Source organism: Theropithecus gelada, chromosome 19 (assembly GCF_003255815.1).
Source record: "Theropithecus gelada isolate Dixy chromosome 19, Tgel_1.0, whole genome shotgun sequence".
Taxonomy (NCBI): Eukaryota; Metazoa; Chordata; class Mammalia; order Primates; family Cercopithecidae; genus Theropithecus; species Theropithecus gelada.
In genome coordinates this window covers 36144911-36153914 of record NC_037687.1, presented here as the reverse complement: position 1 = coordinate 36153914, position 9004 = coordinate 36144911, and positions in this window count along the sequence as shown.

The window sequence follows — 9004 nt, the reverse complement described above, 5'->3', positions numbered from 1 at the left end:
GGCAGATGTTGCAGTGAGCCAAGACTATGCCACTGTACTCCAGCCTGGGCAACAGAGCAAGACTCTTTCTGAAACAAACAAACAAAAACCTTGCCCAAGGCTGTTGTAGGGAGGTGTCAACCAGTATTTGTCCAAGCTTCTATTATCTAATTATGGCATTGCTGGAGACCATCAACAATTAAAGGATTAGGAGCATAAGTTATTTTTGCTTTTTTTTTTTTTTTTTTGGTGAGACAAGGTCTTGCTTTGTCATCAGGCTGGAGTACAGTCACATGATATCAGCTCACTGCAACCTCCACCTCCGGGGTTCAAGCGATTCTCCAACCTCAGCCTCCTGAGTTGCTGGGATTACAGGCATGAGCCACCGTGCCCAACTAATTTTTCTGTACTTTTAGTAGAAATGGGGTTTCCCTATGTTGGCCAGGCTGGTCTTGAACACCTGGCCTCAAGTGATCCTCCCGCCTCGGCCTCCCAAAGTGCTGGGATTACCGGTATGAACCACCATGGCCAGCGTATTTTTTCATTTAGTTAAATTGTTTTTTTTGCAATTTAAAAATCTAATTTCAAAGTCTTTTCTGTAGACTGTAGTCACTGTTAGGGTGAAACAGTAAATCTGAACATGTAAGTCTCAAAGTTTCACTCTGTGGCTGGGCGCAGGGCTCATACCTGTAATCCCAGTACTTTGGGAGTCCAAGGCAGCAGGATTACTTGAGCCTAGGAGTTGAAGACCAGCCTAGGCAACATGGTGAGACCCTGTCTCTTCAAAAAATTAGCCAGGTATGGTGGCACATGCCTGTAGGCCTAGCTACTCAGGAGGCTGAGGTGGGAGGATCACTTGAGCCTGGGAGGTCAAGGCTGCAGTGAGCCATGATCGTGCCACGGCACTCCAGCCTGGGTGACAGAATCAGATCCTATCTCAAAAAAAGAAAAAATAGGCTGGGCGTGGTGGGTGGCTCATGCCTTTAATCCCAGCACTTTGGGAGGCCAAGGTGGGCGGATTACTTGAGGTCAGGAGTTCAAAACCAGCCTGGCCAACATGGTGAAACCCCATCTCCACTAAAAACACACAAATTAGCCAGGCGCGGTGGTGGGCACCTGTGATCCCAGCTACTCAGGAGGCTGAGGCAGGAGAATCGCTTGAACCCAGGGGGCGGAAGTGGCAGCGAGCCGAGATCGCGCCACTGCACTCCAGCCTGGGCAACAAGAGCGAAACTCTATCTCAAATAAATACATACGAAAGATGTGAATACAGAAGTCAATGCCCTTTAGTTTGGCAGCACAGGGACTGGTGAGAAGGACTTAATATGGACCTTTCTGGTAAGGCTGGATAGGACTCTTGTGTAGGTATCTTTTCCGATAGACAAAGTCGCCTGGCTGCAGATCATGGGGCTGTAGGTCTTTGTCTCCTATGATTGTGCTGTGGAAAGATTGTTCTATCAAAGTATGATTTCTATCCATTGCTTTAATGCCTTTACTTTATTCAGGCTTTATTAATATTGGAGTATGTCTGTTTCATTTTTGTTTTTGTTTTGAGACGGTGTCTCCCTCTGGTGCCCAGGCTGGAGTACAGTATCGGGATCTCAGTTCATTGCAACCTCTGCCTCCCGGGTTGAAGTGATCCTCCCGTCTCAGCATCCCGAGTAGCTGGGACTACAGGTGCACACAACTACGCCCAGCTAATTTTTGTGTTTTTGTAGAGACAGGGTTTTGCCATGTCACCCAAGCTGGTCTCGAACTCCCAGACTCAAGCAATCCCCTTGCCTCAGCCTCCCAAAGTGTTAGCGTGAGCCACTGCACCCAGATGGGTATGTCTCCTTTTATCAATTAAGGGTCAAAAGCAGAGGAGCCCAAGTGCATAGGATGGCCTGTGACTATTTCAAAAGGTGAAAGTTTATGAGCCCCAAAGAGTGGCCCTTAGATTTAATAATACCAAAGGAGGAACTTAGGTCAAGGAAGATGTAGATAAATTCTGCCAACTGGGTTTTTTGTTTTTGTTTTGAAATGGAGTCTCACTCTGTCGCCTAGGCTGGAGTGCAGTGGCTTGATCCCAGCTCACTGCAACATCTGTTCCCTGGGTTCAAGCAATTCTCCTGCATCAGCTTCCCTAGTAGCTGGGATTACAGGCGTGTACCACCACACCCAGCTAATTTTTGTATTTTTAATAGGGATGGGGTTTCACCATGTTGGCCAGGCTGGTCTTGAACTCCTGATTTCAAGTGATCTGCCTGCCTTGGCCTTCCAAAGTGCTGGGGTGTGATCTGCCTGCCTCGGCCTTCCAAAGTGCTGGGGTTACAGGGGTGAGCTACCGCGCCCAGCCATCCCATCAGGTTTTTATAGTTCCACTTGTTTGTTCCACTGAGCCAGAAGATTGGGGATTGTAGACAGTGGAAATGCTGAAAAATTGGCCAAACTGAATGCACTTGTTTTATTATATGGCCAGTAGAATGGGCTCCTGATCATGATGTACTTCAAGGGGAGTTCCCTAGGTGAGAATCCTTTTTTTTCCAGAAGAATTTTGGCCACAGCTGAAGCAGTGGCTTATCTACCAGGAAAGCCTCTACCTAATAGGAGAATGTGCAAACCATTACTAGTACATATATATATATATATATATATATATAAATAGTATATATACACATATATATAGTACATATATGGTATATATACACTATATAGTACATATATAGTATATATACATATATAGTTATATATACATACATGGTATATATACTATATATAGCAGTGTATACACATATGTAGTACATATAGTATATATACACATATATAGTACATATATAGTATATATACACATATATAGTATATATACGTACTATATATAGTACATATATAGTATATATACACACACACCCACATACACATGGAAGTGGGTAGTTGGATAAAATCCATTTGCCAAACCTTGAAGGGCCTATTAGGTAGATAAAAATGTCCAGGATCAGGATATACACATTTTCCTGAGTTAAACTTACGGCAGGCGGCAGAAGTCAAATAGGCTTTTTTTTTTTTTTTTGCCGTGTTTTTGTTGTTTGTTTGTTTGTTTTTTGAGAGAGGGTCTCACTCTGTCACCCAGACTGGAGTGCAGGGGCACGATCTCCGCTCACTGCAGCCTTGATCTCCTGAGCTCAGGTGACTCTCCCACCTCAGCCTCCCGAGCAGTTGAAACTACTTCTTTGATATTTTTAGTGGAGACAGGGTTTTGCTGTGTTGCCCAGGCTGGTCTTGAACTCCTGGACTCAAGCAATCGGCCCGCCTCGGCCTCCCAGAGTTCTGGGATTACAGGCCCGAGAGCCACCGCACCTGGCCAGTACAGCTTCTTTTAATGTCACTCCCCCTAATATTGTTTCATAAAATAATTTGTAAGTTCCCCAGTGAGTCAAATTCTGTACTGCAGTTAACAATATTGAGTTAGAGAGAACTAGTTATCAGGCCTAAACTATAGCTTTTTTTTTTTTTTCCAAATCATTAAACTAGCAGCGTGATCTTTCCAATTTTGTTTTTTGGTTTCTGGTGCCCAATTTTGTGCATCTTTGGTAATCATTTTTAGATCATCTTTTGGTGGCTCTTTTAGCTGGGCCACGAGAGAGATTTGAGGAACCGAACCTTTAACAGCAGCATCCTTTGTGGCATATCAGCCAAAGCTGTTTCCTCTAGCTTCCGCAGAGGCTCAGCTTGAATGTCCGGAAGTTTCCATAATAGCCAAGGCAGCTGGCAGCTGGATGGCATCCAGTAAGTCCTGTACATAGGATCCATTTTTAATTCGATCTCCAGTGGAAGTGAGGAAACCCCTTCATTTCCATAGCAGTCCAAAATCAGGAGCAACCCCAAAGGCATATGTACTATCTGCATAGAGTAACAGATTGCCCTTTCACGAGGCCAGCCCAGGTAAGGGCAGTGAGTTTAGTTTGTTGGGCAGAAGTAGCCACAGGGGCTAGGCGCAGCAGCTCACACCTGTAATCTCAGCACTTTGTGAGGCCAAGGTAGGCAGATCACTTGAGGTCAGGAGGTCAGGACCAGACTGGCCCACATGACGAAACCCTGTCTCTACTGAAAATACAAAAAAATTGGCCGGGCATGGTGGTGGGTGCCTATAATCCCAGCTACTCGGGAGGCTGAGACAGGAAAATTGCTTGAATCCAGTGGGTAGAGGTTGCAGTGAGCTGAGATTGTGCCACTGTACTCCAGCTTGGGCGACAGAGCAAGACTCCATCTCAAAAGAAAAAAAAAAAAGTAGCCACAGATAAGGGGGTGGCTTCAGCAACTTCGAAGGAAGTGGTAACTACATATCTTGCACAGTTTTTACCATTGTCATCTTTCAGATATGATCCATCCATATCCATAGTTCAGCTAGTTCAGCATTATCTAGTGGAAATTCTTTAAACATTTTTAGGTAATCAAAAGATAGTGTCAAACAGTCATGGAGAGCCGTGTGCGGTGGCTCACACCTATAATCCCAGCACTTTGGGAGGCTGAGGTGGGCGGATCAACTGAGGTCAGGAGTTCGAGACCAGCATGCCAACATATAGTGAAACCCCATCTCCACTAAAAATACAAAAAAATTAGCCAGGGGTGGTGGCAGGCACCTGTAATCCCAGCTACTCGGGAGGCTGAGGCAGGAGAATCACTTGAACCCGGGAGGCCGGAGGTTGCAGTGAGCCGAGATTGCACCATTGCACTCCAGCCCGGGCAACAGAGATAGACTCTGTTTCAAATTAAAAAAAAAAAAAAAAAAAAAAAAAAGCAAAGAACCTGTGGACCTATGCCTGTATTCCTTTAGACTTTCCAATGGTGGTTGTGGATGGCTATTTTAAAGAAAACATGCTTGAAGCGGGAACTTATTTACATGGCTCTGATGTTGACTGACCATCCCATAGGGCCATGGTCAGCCACTGTAGGATGTTGTTGGGTTTTGGGTTGGTGAGAAGAAGAACAGGTGGGCTAAACTGCAAGCCACAAGGGGAAGGGGAAGTTTTAATGAGGATAAGGTGAGGAGGTTTTCACTGGGTTTCAAACAATGTGTGTCAGGCCTAAAAGTGGATGCCAAGGCAGCAAGTATATTGTAACACATGCAGAGGGATTGGAGAATGGGTAACTCAGGGTGAAAATACTCCCTCACCTGTTCTGCTGAGGGTCACCAAGTTCTGAAGCTGGAGAACTAGGGATCAGGCAACCTACGGGGCAAGTACAGCCCAGCCAGCCCTCAGCCAGTTCAAGAGACTGATGCTATCATGAGAGGTGGCGAGGGCTCTGACAGAGGCCTGCAAGGTGTGGAATCTGCCAGCAGTTGCTGCCAAGTTGCAGGCCACATTTTGTTCATTGGAGAATGTCAGGGTTCACATTGGCACTACCAGGGCCACAGGCTCAGGCAAGTTGACCTATCAACACCATGAGAGGCTACGAAATGAAGACCCCAACTCAGTCTGCATGGGTGTGATAGAAATGGCTGTGGACCCTACAGCCTACCTGCATCCACAGTCATCATCAGACCCTCCAGGCATAGGCATGCCCACTTTCCAGGCTAACAAGTACCTCCAGCAGGTGCTGCTGGACCGTTACAACCTCATTATCATTGCATCAGAGCATTTGACCACCAACCATGCCCAGCTGGCTGGCGAGATCCTGCAGCAGGGCGTTTCTCCTTCCTTTGTTCCAAGATGGAGTTTGCCACCCCCACAGCTGCCACCCCAGCACCCTCTCTGAGGAGAGTGGGCTCAGCCAGATCCTGGATGGCTGTCGACAGTAGCTGGAGGGTCAGGCAAAGGCTCTGGGGGACTGGTGGCAGAGAAGGAGGGCCTGGACCCTTGAGAGACTGCCTACCTCTTCACCTTCACCTTCCAGCACAGGCCCAGAGTGGGAAAAGGTGTCACCCCAGGTACCATCACATGACTGAACTAGACTCCACAGTGAAATAATGCTTTTCAGTTGCCACTCCCTAAGAGTCCGCACTTCTCAGTCACTGGTGACAGAGACCAATCACGTGCATTAAGGAGAAAAAAGAGGATGTATTGGCTCATGTATCTGCAAAGTTAGAGGACTGCAAAATGCTATGTGGCCAATGCAGACCTGGCACCTGTGGATGATGGTGGCATCTAACAATTATTGAAGCTCAGCATAGGTCAGGCACTGATATGGTTTGGATCTGTGTCCCCACCAAATCTCATGTCAAATTGTAGTCCCCACTGTTGGAGGTGGGGCGTGCTGGGAGGGACTGGATCATGGGGATGGTTTCACATGAATGCTTTAGCACCAACCCCTTGGTACTGTCCTCACGACAGTGAATTCGTTCTGTGAGATCTGGTTGTTTTGAAGTGTATGCCACCTCCCCTCTCTCTTGTCCCTGCTCTGGGCATGTGAAGTACCTGCTCCCACTTCACCTTCTGCCATGATGATAAGTTTCCTGAGGCCTCCTCGGAAGCCGAGCAGATGCCAGCACCATGCTTCTGGTACAGCCTGCAGAACTGAGCCAATTAAACCCCTTTTCTTTATAAATTACCCAGTCTCAGGTATTTCTTTACATCAAGGCAAGAACCGACTAAAACAGACACAATTATCGTGAACTCAATCACCACAACACCTCTAGGAGGTAGGTACAATCATCACCTTATTTTGCAGACAAAACAGATGCCCAGCAAGCTTTGGCAACTTGTCCAACGCCCCACAGGTGGTAGATGGCAAAGCTGGTATGTGAACATACGCAGCCTGGCTGCAGGGCTGACATTCTTAAGCCAAGTGCTGTGCTCGTGACAGGCGCTTGAGCCCAGGCAGCTGCCAGCATCACATGGCCTGCTCCCATGTAGAAGCTGATTGAGCGGTGCTCGTTTCCTGCAGCGGAGGGTGAGAAGGATACCGATGTATTCCTGTGTCTGAATTGAAAAGGGTGAGTTCCACCTGCTGGGAATGATGGTGAAGGGACTGGAGAGCCACAAGCAGCAAGCATTCCTGGTGGCCAGGCCTATCTTACAGCCCATCCTAGAGCAAAAGACCCCCCTGCAGCAGCCTATCTAGCTGGTATCGACAGTGGCCTGCCAGCAACATCAGCCTGAGTCCTCCGCTGGGTGTAAAGGCGGTGGCAGGTGACCTGTACATACCTACCCACTGTTCAGAAGGCTACTGCCAGTGTGACTCCTCTGTCAAACTGCCTCAACGGGCCAGCCCCTGCACAAAACCCTGGCGGTGGGACAGGGCCTTCGGACCAAGGTCACCAGATCACCACAGTGCTGGTGGTGGAAATGCTAGGCCGGGTTTCCAGAGGTGCCTCCTTTCACCCATCCTGGGCACCCTGGTCACCTGCTGCACCTCCTTCACCACCATCTACCGCACGCTTCACACGGCCTGGATTTGGCAGCCAGGGAAACCAAGTGTGCTGATTCAGACCTTCTTTGGCAACACTGGCCACAAGATCACAAGTGAATCCAATCAACAATCTCAGCCCTGAGCTGGGCCAGCAGGAGGTGGCAGGTTAGGGCTGGGAGGACACAGTTCTACCTGTCCCCAGCCATGTGCTGAAAGGGGCTGGGATGAAGAAACTGAAGCTCCTGCTCTCCTGGACTGAGACGCGTGCTGTCTGGTGCTGTCTTGCCTTGGGTCTCCCATCCTTCTCTGGCTTTTGCCCCCACTACCTTTCCTACTCTGGCAAACCCCCAAATCAACCAGCAGGCAGACCCCCTGGGGAAGTAGGGGTGGGGATGAGACACGGGGCAGAAGTTTTGACGAGGCAGGGAAGAGTTCAGTTATCTAGCTGGAGAGGATGGTCAGGAGGGTTCGGTATAGACCATAACAGTGGGGCAAAGGATTTAGAAGCATTTCGGTAAGAGGGCAGTGAATGTCACAGCTGTGAAGGGCCTTGAGGATGACCTTAATGTTGAAATAATGGCCAGGGGAGGGAAGGCTCCTTGCCTACTATGGTCAGTCAGGAAGTGGCCATGCCAGAGCCTGTGCTGGACCTCCTACCTCCCAGGCCTCAGCCCTCTGTAGAGACTGGCATTCTGTCCACTTCTGGCCTGACCTTCTCTGGCCCTACTGAGCGCTTTCTTCACAGACCCCCTGCCCTTCCCAACTTCAGTTGTTTCTCAAAAGGCCCCGGATCCCTATGGTATGAAACACCAGGGCTGTATGGGATAGTTGAAAACAGGACGAAACCAGGGAGACAAAGATGTGCCACAGGTTGGAGGGGCACGGGGAGGGCAGTGGCTGAACAGACTCAGCTAGCTGGACTGGAGCTGACTGCTTTACTGAACGGTGGATTAATTTGGGGTGGCGAGACCAAATTGGAGACATACTTTGGGAAACCTCAAACTAAGATTATGCACTGTATTTAACTGAGCAGATGAGGGTTGGTACCGTACCAAATCGGAGAGTGGATTTAACTGAGGGTAGGTTCTGGGTTTACATTAAAGGTAGGGGTTGCTCTTTCTAAGCAAAAAGAGGTTTATGAGAGGAAAGTCACTGTATTTAACCAACAGAAGGCACAGTCTGTACAGGTGAGGCATGGTACTTGGATTAAGGGTAAGTACTTACTACATTTAAGGACAAGTTCTGTTTTTTAAACCAAAAATAAGCATTGTATTTTTTTTTTTTTTTTTTTTTTTTTTGAGATGGAGTCTCTCTGTTGCCCAACCTGGAGTGTGCAGTGGCATGACCGTGGCTCACTGCAACCTCTGCCTCCCAGGCTCAAGCAGTCCTCAAGTAGCTAGGATTACAGGCGTGCACCAGCTAATTTTTTTTGTATTTTTAGTAGAGACGGGGTTTCACCATGTTGGCCAGGCTGGTCTTGAACTCCTGACCTCAAGTGATCTGCCTGCCTTGGCTAGGATTACAGGCATGAGCCACCATGCCCGGCCAGGCATTGTATTCAACTGGGCATTTAACTCAAAGGCAGGCAACTGTCTTTAAGTGAGAGCAGAAGACACCAGGGTAGTTGCTGTACTCAGCTGCACAGTGTATTTTCCCATCCAAAACATACACAGGGGAGGCGTGATACCACCCCCGG